The sequence below is a fragment of the Podarcis pityusensis genome (assembly GCF_964106645.2).
Source record: "Podarcis pityusensis genome assembly, chromosome: 6".
In the NCBI taxonomy this organism is placed as follows: Eukaryota; Metazoa; Chordata; class Lepidosauria; order Squamata; family Lacertidae; genus Podarcis; species Podarcis pityusensis.
Window position 1 is genome coordinate 44,972,663 of NC_138030.1, and position 19,202 is coordinate 44,991,864.

The 19,202-nt window shown below is 43.6% G+C and overlaps 1 protein-coding gene across 4 annotated transcripts in view; it reads right to left on the reverse strand.

Annotated features, from left to right (window-relative positions):
• Nucleotides 1-14,350, reverse strand: part of PACSIN1 (protein kinase C and casein kinase substrate in neurons 1) — a 52,746-nt gene extending 38,396 nt beyond the window's left edge. For 2 of the 4 annotated variants that reach the window (XM_081010110.1, XM_081010111.1), the window contains exon 1: nucleotides 13,837-14,350. The gene's annotated coding sequence lies outside the window, so the exon portion shown is untranslated. The remainder of the gene's footprint in view (nucleotides 1-13,836) is intronic. The other 2 variants (XM_081010109.1, XM_081010112.1) reach the window with 2 other exon arrangements.
• Nucleotides 14,351-19,202: the final 4,852 nt, after the last annotated feature.

The following is a 19,202-nucleotide window of genomic DNA, read 5'->3' on the forward strand; positions in this document are numbered from 1 at the left end:
CCAAGCTTGGGGGAACAGTGTTTGAAGCAACAGACTCTAGAGAGGTAAGTGACAGTAAGGGTCTACATTTTCTATGTGGAATGAGGCGGGGGGCACCTTGCTTTTATAATTGAATGGGGCACACACAGGTAGATGTGCTGGGGAGGAACCACAGTTAATTATACAGCACACACTTTGAATGCAGGTCCCAGGTTCAGTCCCAGACACCTTCAGATAAAAAGGAACCAGAAAGCAAGTGATGTGAAAGACCCTGGACAGCCACTGTCATCCTGGGCAGATAACACTGGGTTAAATAGTCTTTGACAGGCAGCTTCCTAATACATGCGGCTGTCTTTAGAATGCATCTACTTTGCCAGGTTTGGCATTCCTGAGTCACAAAGGCACTGCAGGCTATGCGAGGAGCTTGCACATGTACCTAAGAGAAGGCACAATTTAGAGGAGTCTAGTTAACATACTGCGTAGGATGGCCTCAAAGTGCCTTTTAGAGGAGAGTAAATTTATGTGGGGTGGGGGTGGGGATTCTTAGAACTGAGGGGGAAAGTGCCTGCACCACTGCTGCTTCTCCTTTAGTTCTGATAATTTAAAATCAAGCCAGTATTACCTTCCTGCCAATAGGTACGGCTATGCCTCATATAATGCCCCCCCACTGAAATATGTTCTGACTGGAGAACCTTTGTGTTGTCTACGCTGCACATACTGTGATTCACCCATTCCAGGGGTGTCAGAGTCTGTGAGAGATGCAGAGGAGAGGTGCTTTGCAAGAGGGAAGAAGGGTAGGGGAGATCTCCAGCACTTAAGTCAAATCAGATCCCTGCTCAAGATCCCTAAGGCCAAATCCCAAAGGGTTCAGTGGGAGATGTCCTTTCTGGCATAATGTGACATTGTCTTTGCTCACCAAGGCTCTGTTCTCAAATCAGCAGAATTCAACTGCTGTTAACCTTCTAGCAGACTTGGGGCTTTGCTAAGGGCAAAGAGCAGGTTGTTAAGTTAAGGCAGAGCTTTAAAAAATGCTAAGGGACTCGCTTCTTGATTGGTTTAAGGGGGGCACAGCCATAGCAAGAAAATGAACAGTCTGAACCCACTTAGCTGTCTGGAAGGCAAGTATATATTCCCAGGAAAAGGATATGTATGTTGTTGTATGACTAAAGTAAAGGGTGGGGAACCTGTGGCCCTCCAGAGGTTGTTGGACTATAATTCTGTCACCCCTGGCCACTAGCCATGCTGATCGGGGCTGAGGCCTCCAGGTTCACCACCTCTGGGTTAAATGGTAATGGGCTAGATGAGGGCAAACAAACTGAGGCTCAATCCAGAGAAGACAGATAAACTCAGAGACATATTCCGGAATGGGGATTCAACGTGTTTGGGATGGGTTGTACTTGCTTTGAAAAGTCAGGTCCATAGTTTCACCCTTACATCTAGATGACCAGGTGACAGCAGTGGTGAAGAGTACCTTTGCCCAGCTTAGGCTAGTGTATCAGCTGCACCAATTCCTGAGGAATTCAGACCTGGTTACAGCAAGAATGTGAGCAGGTCCACACTTATGGGACCACATTACCATGTTCTGTAATGTTAATAGTTATGTAGGGCAGAATTTTGGCAGGTGAATCATCTCTCACCACTGCAGCACAAATGCCCCTAACTATAAAATATACCTACTTGGCTTGTTTTATATTGTATTTTATATTTAATAGGATTTTTTCATGTATAGTGGAATCTTACTTATTGTTAGCTACTTTGGGCCTCGTTGCATGGAAATGCTACATAATTTGGGGATATAAAGCACCCATATACTTTTTGGATTATGAAAATTGGCATTTTCTCTTCATATATGAGAGCCAGGCATTTTATAAAAATGCAATTTTAGATTGTGCCACAAAACAAGATTATGTGCTTTGTGGTGCAGTTGCAATAGGGATTCTTAAGGATCCCCCCCCCCATTCCAATACAAGCAGACCAGATCTGTACCCCCCAGACTGATGCGCAGATTGGGATTATTTATTATTATTTGATTATTAAATTTATATACCATCCTTCATCCAAAGATCATAGGGTGGTTTACAGTCTAAAAACACAAAATATGTAACATAACAACAAACTAACAAACAAAACATATCCCCCAGGCACATTTAAAAGTCTGTAGATTGTTTAATCAGCACAGGCCTGGGTAAAGAGGAATGTATATGCCTGGCTTCACTCATTTACTATGTTGACATTGCCTTGGAACGTAGTTACTCTTTGGATTTTGCATTTCTCCAGATGTAGGATAAAATGCATCTAGAAATACATACCTTGAGCAAAAATATCTATGTAAAAATGGATTTTCATGTAGATGTTAAGAAAATGGGCAGTATAACGTGCAGACAGGATAGAATGGAGTTATGAATGAACACATGTGAAACTGGTATAGACTAGATATCTGATGATCAATTCCTAGCTGCAAATAGGCCTATTTCTATTCCATTAAGATCGTCTGGTCCAGCACTCAGTTTCACTTACTCTTTTGAGAGGGGTGGAATATATGCATGGCTGGGACCAAAAGTCAATTGAGTAGATAGAGTATAGCAGGGAAACTTCCTTCTGCAAGCAAACTAGTGCCCCTTGAATGGATCATGGCACTGAATAAGAAAAATGAGAATAGCCACTGAGTTGCTTTCCATGTTTTGATGAAAGACTAAGGCTGGTATTGTTCCAAGTAGACCCGCTGAAATTAATGAATATGACTAAGATAGGTCCATTAATTTCAATGGGTCTATCCTTCCCCTCTTGGAGGAGAACATTTGGTCTGCCTCAAGTTTATTGTCATCAATAGCAAAGGCCACCAAATAACAAGGATTTAATATCCCTGAAAGTCAAACTGTATTTCACAGCTGAGTCTCAGGTTTTATGCTGCCCCACCCCCCGCGAAACATAAAACATATGTTGCCAGATGTAGAAGTAACCTGTGAGATCCCATAGAATTCTTTCAGATATGTTTTGTCTGTGGTCACAGTGTGGAATTGGAATAGCCTCATGTCACTGGTGTCTTATTTCAGTTTCTAGTGCCTGGTAAGTGATATGACTGCAGCATCCTGTGACAGCTACAGAAGCGGCTACTGAATTCAGCCGAGAGGTCTGTTCTCTGAAATCAGTGGGACTCAACAGCTACCATTAACCTCTTACCAGTCTTGGGGCTTTACTAAGGGCAAAGGGCAGGTTGTGCTAAAGAAGCAGCAGAAGGAAGTCAAGGGACTGGAGCTCCTCGATTTAAGGGGCACAGCAAGAGCAGCAAAAGGAACAGTCTGGATCCACATGGCTGGCTAGAGGGAAGGTACCTATTCTAAGGAAGGTGCTTATTCCCCTCTGAACATGCTCCTAGCTCTTGCATTAGTAGTACAAGAGAAACACAGGTCCAATTTCATCCTAAAGGGAATGAGACCACTCATGTTCAACAGATATGTAGTAATTAAATACCAATTTGAAAGAAGCTAAAGCAAATATATGTCTTGAGAATGGTTAAATGTGTGGGAGGGGTGGGCATGGCAGTTGCAAAACAGGTTACAGAAAACTAGACTATAACATAATTCCTTCACATTAAACTTTTCCAGCACAATTCTACGTTTTACCCAGAAATATGTCCCACTGAATTCGGTGGGTGCTTAGTGGGTGTGGGATTGCAGCCCTAAATCTTATTGCTGTTTCCTACTGCTAAATTCTCATTAGCATAGCAAGATATGCCTTGTTTGCTGATGAATTAATTGCCTCCGTGCTATCTCCTATGGCCAATCATTGCATGAATTTTCATTTACTCCCTGCTTTAAACTTTTTGGAAATTTCTAATGACCTCTGAGAATGACTTATCTCTGGTTCTGTTATTATACATTTGCTTATTTTCCCTCTTCTCTCTCCTTTTAGATTGTTAGGCATTATTTTGAAAGGTAAATTGCCTTGATTACTTCATCAGAAAGTATATCCCCTTGATTTAAGTGATTAGATATTTGGTCAGAATACTAAAAGCAGAAATAGCTGGGCCCATCTTCCACCTAAGAAAATTAGATTGATGGGAGAGGAGAGCCCTGCTCAGAGATTCTAAATCCCTCAAGCAATGAGGATGAGCTGGAGGGATAACGTCTGCTGCAGGCAGCCTTTTCTGCTTCTGTAGGCTCCCTGAACAATTTAGAGTTCTGGTCTTCCAGGGTTCTAAATCCTGCGGGGAGCCTATATGAGCAGAGCAGGCTCCCCGGCTTAGAAGTTATCTCTCCAATGGAGATGGCAACAGAGTGGGAGGCAAAACTGGTCCCTGCTCCCCCTTATTGGGTGAGGGATTTAGAATACCTGCATAAGGTCAGTGTTCACACATCATCTAAAATCCACAGCTTTATATATGTGTGATTCCTATCACTATGCATATAGGCATATGTGGGAGGAAGCCTACCATTTCTTGTCACTTTCTGTAACAGGCTTACCAATATCACACCTCTAAGTAGCAAAGTACTGATCAGTGTGTTATAGGAAATCTGCAGTTGACTGGCTCCATGGCAGGAGAGGAGGATTCTGGCAGGGTAAATATACATGTGAACATTTCCAGTGTGTTGTTGAAGAAGCAGGATTATGTAACAGAAAGCACACACGCAAAAATCCCCAAGTTATTCACAGGAACAAGCAACCGTAGGTGGCTCTCTAAATATTTGCCATTAAAAAATAAAGCAGCAATGTAAATTAACTAGTTTGCCTCCCATGGATATGTGAAGAGGCCCCTATTGATTTGTCCTGAATTTCAGCTGCAAAAATAAAATAAAAATGATCGAATATTTCCACATCCCAACAATCCTTTGAAATGATTTCCATTTTATGTAGAAAATGATGCTGAGAGACCTTGCCCAAGATTTCTGGTCTTAAACCCACTGAAGTACACTAGCTGCATTAAACAGAAATGTTGGTAGTATAATCAAAGATGGATGAATGACTCTCCAGATTTTGTTGGACTCCAACTCTGGGCCAGGAATGATGGGGTTTGTAGTCCAACATCTGGAGGCCCACAGGTTCCTCAACCTTGCCATAGAAAATTAAGCACAACCCTTAGCGCTAAGTTAATATTGTGCATGTGTGCTCCATACAACTTGGGTGTCCTGGACAGGCTATGTCCCACCCCAACAGCAGGGTAGCATCTAGCGTGTTGCTGCTATCCTGCAGCAACAACAATTGCCAAGCAGTCATTTTCTTATTTCTTCAGGCCCTGGTAAAAAAACACTTGTCAAAACAGGGCCTGAGAACGCAGCTCCTAAGACCACATGCCAATGAATTAAACCCAATGAAGTAAATCCAACACAGAGAAGGGATTTCGTTTTAGGCCTGCTAGAAATTGTGTAGTCAGGTTCTTATCCTGGAGCTGGTGCAAGAGTTATCACTGGTACTGGGCAAATGATATGAGGCTGAAGAATAAATGATGGCCTACATTTGTTTTATACTGACTCTTGGCGCACCCAACCTTCAATCTCTATTTTAATTCTCTATAAAATTAGGGTATTTTTCTTCCCTGACTGTCTTGATTGGAAGCACTTTAAGACAGATTCTTATTAGTAACATGAATATTGTATGGCACACCAGGACCTCTAGGGGCTCATTTTGACACAAATAACTCTTGTTGATTAGCTGTATTTTGTTAACTGCTCAGGCTAAAACACAATAATATTTCAAGCAGCCAAATGCTTTTAGAAGGCTGCTAGGGTTTTTTTTGTTTCTTCCTTGTGAAACACAGCTTCTTACACTTAAAAGATAACATTTTATGTCTCTAAACATGAATTTCAACCTGTTTAAAGACAGCCTGTCAGAAATCCACAGGTATATTTATTACAAAAAAGCTGCTTTCCAAAGAAAGCTTAGCTTTCAGCACGTACACACAGAGTATACACCCCCCACAGACCCATATTGTTTTCTCTCTAGTAAACACAGAAATTAAAAGCTATTCCGATTGAAACCTTCTGTTTGGAGGGTGCAATATTACTTTCGTTTCTTCTTAAACTACTGCTAAACATACGGATTTGCACAGAATTTCTACAGATTACAAACTGTCATCTTGTTCCTATTTTGTATCAGTTTGTCTCTCATAAGTAGCGTTGAAGCAGTTACAGTTGGTGACGGGGGCTTTTGGGAAGATCTGAGCCAAATTATGTTTCTCTAATTGCTAGGGACATCTAGATGATTTGTAGGGAAAAAACTATCACAGTGGCAATGTTCAGATAAGCTCCTTTGTTCTCTCTCTCTCTTGCTAGCTTTTAATTGCAAAAAAGATGATTAATTCCTGTCTGATTTTAACAGAAGTCCTTAGAAAAAATATAGTAAAATATAGAAAAATGATCCTATAAACCACTATACTTCTACAATTTAATGGAGAACAATTCAAGACTCTATAGAGGCTTTGTACTGTTATGAGTTTGTGGGGAGGAAGTCGATTACATGCAATATCCTTTTACCCCTGGATCCAGCAAGTGTTAAAAGAATAACCCAGGCTAGCTTCCTATGCTGAGGTGATTGCCTGGGTGATGGGCCATTAAGAGAACAAAGGAAAGGGGGCTCTGTGCGAGATGGCAAACTAACTCAGAGATAGGGACAAGGCCTGAGTTGAGGGCTGAAAGTGGGAGTGATGTTATGAAGAGGTAAAGCAGCAAGCTGGAGAGTCAGAGCAAAGTTTGAGAGCAGTGTTTGATTTCTGTTTGAATCCAAGGCTGTGGCTATGGAAGAAACAAGACCCCTTTGTGGTGTTAATGCTGTGAACCTCTCCATCGTAGGCTCAGGTTGTATATATGTGTAAATAAACCCTATATCATAAAGATACCACTGTGTCCGCTGTGCCTCATTTCCAAAAGGAAGTGTGAACCTTGACGAAGTGTCTTGAACCCCTGGAATCTTGCACCACTAGGAGTTTGGAGTGGCATGCAAAAATACTTCTTCTCAGTCCTTTTTTTGCTGGGGGTACTCAAGGGTATGCAGTACCAGCACCTTTTTTCCTAGAAGAAAAGTACTAGTTAAAAGTGTGGCACTTACTATAACAACTTCATGGTGAGTGCAGGCACTCATACCTAGATCTCCCTCCAAGGTCTGACTTCTGCTTGCCTTGCAGTTCTGTCTGCCTGGGGAACTAAGGAGGTCTGACACCCCTTTCCTCAGACCATCAGTCCTAAATTCCTTCTAGAGTTTTAGTTACACATATGTACAACCTGAGAATGGGATGGAATGGCTCATAGTATTAACAGACATTGCTCCCTCACTTGCTTTCTAGGGGGGCGTTCCCAAAGCCTTGGATTCAGCACAGAGCAAATTCAGCCTCTTGTGTCTTTCAGACAAGACTAAATGAAGACTAGCCCATGGGCTACTGTTTTCCTACCTACAATTTGATGTGGGGGGAGGGACTTATCCCCTCCTGAAATGGCTTCACATCTGCACTTGACCAGCTCTTCAGAATGGATGCCTAACAGACTTGAGCAGGCCCATTGCCTTAACAAAGAGGCTGGTTTAGTAAGTTCAGCAATCTCTTCTACTACACACCCACATCTTACAGATACAAAATCACACACTTGGTTGGGACCCAACAATATAATCCAAACCAATCCCCCAACCCCAGTCCCTAACATTGCCACTTTTATTTTCAAGCAAAAGCAACCATGTTGGTCCAGTACTGCACTCCTGATCTGGAATCAGGACATGCGCTAGTTCTCTGCCCAAAATCACCACCACAATCAGTGCTATGTGCAGCAGATAGTAGGGGGTCATCAGCAGAAAAACAAAGCTGCTTTTTCTTCAAATTAAAAGTGGCATGATTAAGCACACCTTTCAAAAGAAGGAAAGAGAAGTGGGATTAAAATAAAGTGTGGTTTGCCTCAGTTTCTACCTAGAAGAGAGGAACAGACTGTGGTTTGCTACCACCTGGAGAACCCTCAAAATAAAATAATAATAATATTTATTTATTTATTTCTACCCCGCCCATCTGGCTGGGTTTCCCCAGCCACTCTGGGCGGCTTTTAACAGAACATTGAAAACAGAATAAAACTTCAAACATTAAAAGCTTCCCTAAACAGGGCTGCCTTCAGATTTCTTCTAGAAGTCGGACAGTTGTTTATTTCCTTGACACCTGATGGGAGGGCATTCCACAGGGTGGGCGCCACTACCAAGAATGCCCTCTGCCTGGTTCCCATTAAAAATGTGTTTTAAATATGGAGCTGGCTTCAGGATCCTTCCTACATGTTTATTTATTATGACTTTTTTTATCCCACTATCACTCCAAAGAGCTCAGGATGGTATGCATTGTGTTCCTATTCTTTCGTCCTCACCACAATCCTAAAATGTAGCTTAGGCTGAGAGATTGCAACTGGCCCAAGATCAACCAGGTTTGCATCTTGTCTGAACAGGGATCTGAACCTTGCTCTTCCTGGTTCAAGCCTCTATCTTTGACACCACAGTGGCTCTCTGAGAATTTATAAAACCTGCTGCCATGCCAAAGTAGTCCTGTTTTTTACAACCATCTTTAAAAGGAAAAAAAATGGTTGCCACTTAAGGCTGCAACTCAACATATATTATAAATTGGGGAGGGGCAAGGCCCCGCCAAACCTCTAGATTCAGTAAAGGTTTAGAATTTGAGCAAACTCACAAATTCATGAATTTCGCAAGCGTTGGAAATAACACCAGCTAGCTTCCTCATGATGCCGGCCTTGTGATGGCTCACTGGGGGTGGGTCACTGAAGACCCAAAAGACTAATAATGGTTTTCATCCGTTTGATAAATATTAGCCAGCTGCAAACTATAAGATTCTTTGCCCAGCATGGAGGGGGAGGCTGCCAGGCTTACAGTGGGTGTTGCTGTATGCAGAAGAGGGAGGAGTTGTTTCTGCAAGTGGTTCTGGGAAGGAGGAGGAGGAAGTGGACAGAAAGTCATATGAGGCTAAAGAGAAGAAGTCATGATGCAGGGGCACAGATAGCATGGCTTCCTCTCTTTGCAGATCCATGTTTGCTGCTCGTAGAAAAGCAACAAAGGACTGTCTTGTGATGTGAATGCTGGGAACTCTCTCCATCTAGACACAGGTTGTAATCATGTGTAAATAAACCATATTTCATAAAGACACTGCAGTCTCCGCTGTGCCTAATTTCCAACAGAAACAAACCCTGGGTAAGCAGCTGGAACCCCTGAAGTCTCACACCACTTTGAGATGGGGGTGGGATGTAACAGTACATTTACCTGGGAGTAAGTCTCACTGAAGTCAGTGCATAGCTTTCTTCCTCAAGTCTTGTTTAAAACATTATGCAATGGAAAGGAAATACCTTGTCGTCTGCTAAAGATTAATATAACTGATTGTGACCTGTTAGTTTGTTTTTAAATACCATTAAGAATTGCTATGCTATGCAAAGCTATAAAACAAGCAGGGGTGGGCCTTCTTTATACTTCCAAATTATATTTATATATAAAATAAAACTCCTGCACCAAGGTAGCTCAAGCCCTATGCCAAGAAAAGTCATATTCTGCAATCTCAAACAGTAATGCCTGCCAACCATATTTGCATACAGTATACATGCTTGCTTTGCAGAAGTCAATCAACTTTGGCAGGTCATGAGGAAGGACAAAATGCTATGCAGGGCACTGAAGTCAGGTCTGCTTGTGGCTGAAAATGGCTGCTATGCCTCTTCAATCTCTTGGGATGTCATCAGGCATTGCTCGCAACCTTTCCAGATTTTTGTTTCATATTAGTAACAGGATGTTGAATTCTACACTTGCATAGAATTGCAGAATTTTCACAGCTCTTGTTATATGTACATGGTTTTCCTTTTTCCCTTTTCCTTATTATCGTTATGAACTATTGTAGCAGCAAGTTGCCAGTTTTCAGTTCACCTCTGCTGTGAACTCACTAGGTTGCCTTAGGCCAGCCAATCTCTCTCTCTCTACAATATTGGAGGCAATAATAGTGACTTATTTTACAGGCTTGTTGTAAGGATTACAGCTAGATTGTGAAGCACTCTGAACTCTTGAAATATTAAATTTTATCATCTTTCTCATCAAATAAGGACCTAATACATTAGAACACCCTTATTAAGAAAGTCAATCCAGAGCAAGGATTGAGCAGCCTTCAGATTAAAAAAGAGTATATAGAGATGTGTTATACTTTCTTGCAAATCTGACATCTAGAAAACAATGCCCTTGGATGCCATCAGCCAACAACGGGAAGGTGTCCAGCTATCATAATTTTGTGTTTTCCTTTTGGTTCTTGGAAGTGATAGATGTTAGTAGGAGAGAAAACATCAAAAAATTCAAAATGGGAAGAGGATAATCAACGACCCACACCCAACAACCTTACAATTTTGAAAGAAAATGATGGTTTGCCTTTTAAAAAGGGAACCTTTTATTCTTAGCATCTGTTATGAATGGATTTAATGGAAGCATGGTGCAACACTTTCTGCCTTCCACTAAAACTCCCCCCACCCCCACGTTTCTCCTTCTTTGTAGGGTAGGGAATGGAGAATCAAATTCTGCTGAAATGCTCGAAAAGCCTTATTGCAAACAGTTGTGTTTTGCAGACTTCTTCTGAATACAGAATTTGATTCCTTTTTATGTTGCTTTCTTATTTAACAAAATGCATCTACCTAACACTTAAGGGAGGCTAGTTTTGCTGTCTAAACAAGTGCCATCCAGGCCCTCACAGCAGCTAGTGAACCATGGCACTCGGGCAGGGACTATGAGGGCTTCACAAGCAAGTGTAGTCATTGTATTCGTGTTCCAGGTGACTGCTTCCGTGATGGCAGGTCTTGTTTAGTGCATACAAAACCCCAGGCTGAAGCTTGCTCTAAAAACACTTCAGCCTTTAACTTATTGTCAAGCATCCTTTAAAATCAGAATGCCAAGGATGCACTGTGATCTTGCTGGAATCTGCACTTGCATATTATACTTGCTGCAGCACTTGGAAGCATGCCAATGCCAGGAAGCAGCTTTGCACATGCCTCATGATAATGGTTGCCTCCATGCTTACAATTTCTCTCTCTCCTTTGGAGATGGGAAGAACATTATCTAAGAACCAGCAATCAAGAATCATCTTCATATTTTCACAGCCTCTGTTTTCTGTCCTAGTGTCCAAATGTACATGATGCTCTACAGGATAAACTAGATGATATATCAGGTCCCTGCCTAGAGGAGCTTACAGTTACTCCAGAAACAAGGCAATGGAGATATTTAGGTATCTCTCAGCAAATGAAAGGAGACAGTGACATGACAAATTATTAGACAGAGCACTGAGACTGTCAACTTTATTCAAATATGGGACTTAGAGAAGAATGAATTTATAGGCTTTGTGATGGAAAGAGGTCCTGAGGCTGCCACTTGTGCCACCAGAATACTATTGGCTTCAGTTCCAATTTGCACCTGTGCCACTTCTAGTCTTGTCTGTTTTATAAAGTCTTACAGACTGGGTCAAAATGGGATAGCAGTTTGCCACAATAGGTTGTTGAGAAAATACACTGGTAATATAAAAGGGGTTTGCTTGATAGGGTATGAAGAAGCATATAATTTGGATTTGATGCAGAAGAACTGGATACTCTGTAGAATGCAAGCAAAAAGCTAAAGGCAAAATCAGATGGTATTATGCTGAAAACTGGATGTGTGGGATGTATTAAGGATAGTGAAGTACTTGGCTTCAATCATGGCTTCAGGAAATTGATGCAAGTTTTCGTAAAGGAGGAAATTGAGTGGCAGGCTTCTGTGATTGCAGTGAGTGACTAACGGTAACCAAATCTAGGAGAATGCTACAAACCATCCAAGGGCCAATTCACATGACCATTTGGGCAAATGATGGCAATGGGATTATGCTGCCATATTGACTCCCTGTCCATGGTGAACAAGTCATGCACCAATCCCACGAAGTACAGGTTCTCGTTCTTAACATGCCTGTATGCAATAAAGAACCTCTGATCTTAGGTGTTATTAGACTGGCAGACAGACCATAACCACAATGATTTTAAGTCATTTCTAGAAACCACTGCACCTGATGACTGAGTTACTTTGCCCAGCAAGAAGACATAAGGATAGAAAGGATATCTTTGCTCTCAGGTTACATATTTAGGACTATAAGCCCCACACCAACTATATCACCTTAGACCTTGTTTCTCCTCAGTCACAGAAGAGAGTTCCCACAGCACACCTACAGGAATGAGGCATAGCTCATCTGTTTACAAAGATTAGTCTTCCTCCCTGCCCCCTATCAAGAACAATTCGTTCTGCTATGAGGAGGGGGTGATGGTGCATGGCTTAAATTGAGCAGGATGAAGATAGCTAAAAGAAATAATTCAGCATAAAGCAGATTGTAGGTATTTGTGCATCACATTGGTTCCTTTTTCCAGATCTAGGTTCTCTCTTCCTGGAATAATGAGGAATGCCCTTGCAGTATTGGAGATGGAAAGAATAATGTAATGGACCCTAAAAGATGGAAACCTTGGCCTACCCTGCTGCCATTGCCCATTAGCTTGGCCTGGAGATGACATATTTTAAAAAAAAAGGATGGCTATATTTGATCAGAGGTCTGAAGGCATCCCAGATGGAGTTAGGGATCATGGTCCTTCCCTTTGTCCAAAATGGTTCCAGCATTCCTTCCTTGAAGAGGCCAAGAAATACCCTCCCCCTCTTTGAGAACCTTTGGCACCCCTGGAGGAGGAGGCAAATGAACCTGTCTTGCAGTCCCATAATATTAATAATAATCACAGAATCACAGTGTTGGATGGGGTCCCGAGGGTCGTCTAGTCCAAGCCCCTGCAATGCAGGAATCTCAACTAAAGCATCCAAGACAGATATAATAGATAGATATATCCCAGGCAAAACATACCCAACTCCCTCAACCATTTCCCATAAGGCTTGGTTTCCAGACCCCTGATCATCTTGGTCGCCCTCCTCTGCACATGTTCCCGCTTGTCAATATCCTTCTTAAACTGTGGCATCCAGAAATGGACCCAGTACTCCAGGTGTGGTCTGACCAAGGAAGAATAGTGTGGGACTATTATTTCCCTTGACCTGGATATTATACTTCTGTTGATGCAACCTAGAATAACATTAGCTTTTTTTGCTGCTGCATCACACAGAATTGTTGTTGTTGTTCAAGGAGCAGTGCAATTCTTCCTTAAATGAAAATGGTGCAGACGGTCTAAGTCTGAAAGGTCAGTACAACTGCAGAATGTGCTCATCATCGCCATGGCTGGAAAGTACCCAGTGGGATCATCTAGTTCACCCCTGCGTCCCGAGGCAGACTGCCCTGCAGCAAGGTACATCGATCAAGGTGGGAACCCAGCCACATGTCAGTTCAGCTAAGAGTCCTTTGCTCGTCCTGGTATCATTTCCAGCCACCCGCCCACCAGGTGCTTGCGGAACTGCCATCTGCTGTGCCCCACAATTCAGCCCCAAAGAAGGCTATTGTCACAGTAGCGCACTTCTCCTTCCCACTGCATGTAGTGCAACCCACATCTCGTCAGGTGCAACCCCAACAGAAAAAACCCCCAAGAAAAAAGGGAAGTAGAGGAGAGATCCAGAGATGCAAGGGTCAAGCGTCTATGGAAGCGCAACTAAACAGATGAAGCCCAGGGACTGCCCCTTCCAGCCCCCTGCCCCTCCGGAAAGGTTCTTCGGTGGGGCTGTGTGCCCATCCCATGCCTCTTTTGCAGCTGCACTCAGAAACTGATGGACCTTTGCTTCAAATCCCACCGTCCCCGCTTCAATGCTGCAGGGCTGGCGGGCGGGAGGCGGAGGAGGAAAAGAAATGGGGGTGCAAAATATGAACCCCGATAATTCTCCCCCCTCACACACACACGAGCACACACCTCGACATAAGAGATGAGGGCTTACCTGCGCAGTTCCGGCCGCTGCTTAGCGCGGGAGGCTTAGCAGACTGTCCGGGAAGGCTCCCTTGCAAGACCCCTCGAGAAAGGCTGAGGAGCCACAGCGGTGTGTGTGTGTGTGTTCCCGTGTGTGTGTGTGTGTGTGTGTGTGTGTGTGTGTGCGCGCGCGCGCGCGCGCGCAGGAGGTTGGGGGAGGAAAGGGAGTTCAAATTCCTCTCCCACCTGAACCGCGGCGAGCGCGCGAGGTTTGCTTTCTCTGGCGAAGCTCCGACTCCAGCAGCAGCTTCGCGACGACTGCGGGCAAATCGCTCCCCCTCCTCGACCGGCCGCCCACCTCCTTCTGCTGGTTTCTATGGCAACTGGGTAATGCTCAGCGCATCCTGCCTGCCAGCGCCGACTCTTCCCCACCAACACACACTCTCTCCAGCCGCTCTCCCTCCCACCACCCGGGTTGCGCGCGCGCAGACAAAACTGCACGCACACACATACAAACATATATGTCCAGGCGCACTGCGCGCGGGCTCTCGCCTCGGCGGAATGTTCCTCCCGCGCGCAGGTGGCAGTAGAACGCCTTAAACCCGCCTCCCGCACCTGCTTCTTCTCACCGCTCCCCGCGCGCGCAACGCCGGGTTCTGCTGACACACGCAAGCGCGCGTGACTACAGGCAAGCGTGCGACACGTGTGGTGCTCCCTCAAGTGATACATGTAAGGACACACGAGCTTGCTCGCCAGGGACTATCTGTGCGCAGCAGGCCGGAAGACGGTAAATATCGAGGCCTTCCCGAGGAGAGGAGACGTCTCCTGGACAAGCTGAGGTCTGTGCATGCTCCAGCCATTCTGCTGCCCCTCAGGGCAGGACTTTGGGGTGGAAGACCTACTTAGGGAGTCTGGCCCACCACGCAGCAGAATGAACAGAGGGCCCTCAGGTGCCACAGGGCTGCCTCACCTTAAGAAAAACTTTTAAAAGCCCTGCTGGATCCAGCCAGAAGCCCATGTCTTCCAATGACCTGTCCGCTCCTCAACAGCATTCTCCCCCCTTGGGGTTCCCAGCAAATGATATCAAGAGGCAAACTGCCTGAAGGCATGGGCATTATGGCCAAGTATACCTAAGGATCCTGGGAACTGGTGTTTCTCGCTCTCAAAGCCCCTTAGAGCCATCCCAGTTGGTGGCCATTGCTGCACCATGTGGGAGGAGCGAGTTGCATAGTTTAACTTCACTTCTGAAGTAATACAAATGACCATTGAAAGAACATCCTTCCCCCCATAAGACAATGAAGGCCAAGCCAAAATTACTAACTGCACTAATGCATCACAGAATCCTTGGTAATGCCACAAAGGATGATAAATGAAGCCATCTGAAGTGGAACCCTAACACTGGAGAGATGACCACCCATGCATTTTCACGGACTACCCTAACAACATGGTCTCCCTAGCCTAGCAAAATCTTTGGGTTTGCTTGTGCAATTAGGTAACTTTACAAGATACAGTATACCATTCTTGTAGACCACTGCAGAAGCAGCATCTACTTACGGAGCCTATTTCTGGGATGTTTTCTACGTTTCTTTTCCTGCTCTAAGAGTATCAGCAGTTCTTATAAGATTTTCCTGCAGGTATCCAGGCTCAAGTGGGATGTGTGCTTGTCATTTGGACTGGGGGACTGACTTGCAGTAGACTTGGAAGTAGGGCCACAGTTGGATCCCCATACCTGCCCTAGGTAAAGTGCCTCTTAAAAAGTGCTCCCCAGAGCAAGACAAAGATGAAGCAATCTACCGGGTGCACCTACTGCAGCCTCATCACAGCAGAAATGTCAGTTCATTGACATTTGTCTATGCTAACCAATTAAACAAACAACAACTCCTAGAGGGAGGGAAGTTTTTGCATGTGTGAGAAGATGTGAAAGTAACTGCTGTCCCTGGAGGACTAGAGTGATTTTAAAGTGGTGCGGTAATAGGCTGAATAAAATTTCAGCTCTGTATTGCAAGTTCTGGTAGCTGGTAACCAGATGGCCCCTAAATACCCAATTTTTTGTAATTTGCAGTATTTTGCTCCTTTAAAAAAGTAGGTTTCTTCCTCTAGCCAGTATGCCATCCATTGCTGTTATGGGTACTTTGTGGAATATGGCTAGGTGAGCACCACATGCCCCTACCTGCATAGTGCTACCTGAATAGTGCTTGTGCCATCACTAGTGTGTGATACAACTCCTCTGCCCCAAATTTTTGGGTCTTTTTTAAAAGAAGCATTAGAGGCTGTGTGCCCTCAGCTGTACAAATCATGTGCATGAGTGCTCAATCCAGTCATTTAAAAAAGCAACAAGCTTGAGTAAAGCTATCTATCCAGCCCCCTCAGTGGTGCCCTGCAATTTTGTCAACTGTTGGTACTTGACTTACTGCTTTGTAACAAGTGAGCAAAGGCATTCTTCTTCCTGCATATAGCCAATGTTATGAAGTGCCTACCTGATTTAGTAGGCACTAGGCACTTCATAATATAGCAGGGGGACTAGTCAATTTTAATTTCCATGTCTAGGTGAAGAGAAAGTGGTTTGGGTTTTTTTTTAAAAAAAAAATAGAGGCAAAGAGCAGTACAGCTATCCTCTGAATGTATTCTGCCCTGCATTGTCTGCCTCTCCCCACTCTCTCCCCATAAGCTTCCATTATATGTAGATGGGATAAAATGCTAGAGAATTTGTGAGACTTGTACTAAAGCTAAAATGTGACTTGCTGTCTATGCAGGGAATGCCTGTACTTGTTAAAATCTGTTCAGTGACAAGTGGATTATACTCCCCACTCCACAGTGGAACCCAAGCTATTGTACAAAAAAATCAAAGGCCTATGCTGAACTTGGATGAAACGTTTCTCTGGAAATCTGCAATGTTTTTGTCTTATTTTGTACTTAGCTGTTTCTGCCTACTGTATCCCGCCCCCCTTCTGTCCTTGTTCCTTGTTCTCACTGCTTTCTTTCAAGTGTCTTGCCAAAGTCCACCGAATCAGCATCATAGCCAAGTGAATATCTATACCTGGCTTTCCCACAACCAAGCCTTCTCCACCACAGAAAATTTATCCCCTCCAATAAAAGGCCCAGTGCAGCAAGCAGGAATTATTTCAGGAAAGCGGGGAGGGAATCAGCATGCAGTGCATAACTTTCCACAAAGCTCAGCATCTCTTTACAACATTATGTAAGATAAGAAAGTTGTATTGGCCCAGTTTCCAAAATGTGCCACTGGGACAGAGAGAAGCCACAAGGGCTAGTTCATACAACCTTTTTAACATGTAGGTCACAGCTTGAATGTTGGACATGGTGTTCAGTCTTGTGAATGTTCCAGATGTATGGTCATTGCTTATTTGAAAACCCTCCACAATGTGTCTTAGGCTAGAAGTTAGTGGTGAGCCACAATCTCAACACATAATGGAGACATACAAGACCATTCACAATGCCAGACAGTGTCAAGAAATGTAATCTCCCGATGGGTAACATAGCTTTGACCCAAGTGATTTTTCTTAATGTTAAACAACATCTGAAGCAGAAAAACAACTTGCATCCTTGAATTTAAAAAGCCCAGATCTTGTGCCCCCATTGATTTAGCTGTGTTGCACAAATGGGAAGATTAATCTGGAATGTCATGGCTGGGGTCTATGGGAGAATGGTGCTTTCCTTGAGGAAGCCAATGTCCTTAGTGGTGCTTCTGTACAACTAGATAATAAGAGATTAGAGGAAATCTAAAGCTACTAAAAGGTACATCCTTAGAAGATGTTAGTTAGAGCTGCCAACAGACCAGTCCTTAGAAGCAGTTGCAGTAATGATTCCGTTTGCCTAAGGAGGGTTGTTCTGTTGTTCAGGAGAGCTAGGATCAAGTTGCTCTGAGAACGTAAACCAGGTCCCTTGTGGCTTTCTCCCTGTCTCAGGCAGCCTCTCATCTTTCTTCTAAAGAGCACATTTGACTTCCTAATGAAGCACAGTAGGGCTCTCTGTCTTCAGCACCCTTCATCTGGCTTCTTGATTCCCCATTCCAGCAGGAGAGGGAGTGTAGGCACAGACAGACAATAATTCACTCACAGGCTAGCAAGAGACGTGAGAAATGGCTTTACCTTTGATGGCTCATCTCTGCCTTCCATTCCTTCTGCACCTTGCTAAACTAAAAGCCCTTTTGTTACTTCTGATGTTTCTTTTTTCTTTCCTTCATTTCTCTGGCATATGGTTCCTTCCCTTTTTTCATCAAAAGCCTCCTGAAGATCTCAAAGAGAAGCTCTCTCACCGGATTTCCCATTTTGAGATAGGCCAACGTTGCCTACAGGTAAAGTTTTTATCCACTGGGGCCAGGCAGGAGATAAGAATATACCCCATGGAAGGAATAATACAAAGCTCTACTTTTCAGAGAACGGGGGTGGGGGTGGGGGGAAGCTTCCTCTGGTATAGTAGAGAATTGCACAAAACAGGTATTGGTATAACTGCTGTATGTGCATACGCTAGACTGAATCCCATGTGCCAGTTTAAGTTACAGATGAATTAACCAGTATGAGAGAACGAGAGAGTTGTGCTTCCCCATGGTTAAACGGTTTAAAAAATAATGAGAATTATTGCTGCTGCTGCTGCTGCTGCTGCTGCTGCTGCTGCTGTTGTTATTGCTACCTGGCTTTTCATAGACAAGCTTTTTATTTGAGCATGCTGGTTTGCTTTTCAGATCTGGATAATTTCTACATGTGTAAAACCAGCACCTTTGGGACAAATCTGACAGGAGGATCTGACATTACCATGCAGGCAAACGTAACATCTGTAAACTACTGGCTTAGATAAGAGCCCCATTATTCAGGTGCCATACAGATGTGGTAATGAAAGCAGTCTTGCTCTGTTAAGAGCCATTTTTGAGAGATGACTCTGCAAATCTAACAGCATGTGGCTACATGCTCATTCACACTTGGCTTTTTCAGGTCCAAGCCCAAATGTTGTGTGTGAAACAGGTTTTAAAAATAGCTGTGTTATGCTTCATTGCTGTTCCTCTCCAATCACCATAAACAACACTGCAATTGTAACATTTCCATCAATTTCTCAGTATGCAAAGCTTTTTCTCCTGTAGTTCGGTTGACTTTCATTAGCTAGCAGAAGGGAACAGAGGAAATAAATAGACTCATACAGTACAATCTATATATTCTGACTTAAAAGTAAGCTTCCTTAAGTTCAGTGGAACCTCCTCCCAGGTAAATGGGCATAGGATTGCAGTCTTTGTATATCTTTCTCCCAACGTTTTTTTAAAATCAGAAATGGGTACCAGATGCTATGAGTTCAAGGGGAGCAATGGCAGAATCCCCACTCCTGGCACAACATATTTATCTGCTCAAAATTGTTGCACAAGCTGCTTTTCCACTAATGGAAGAAAATATA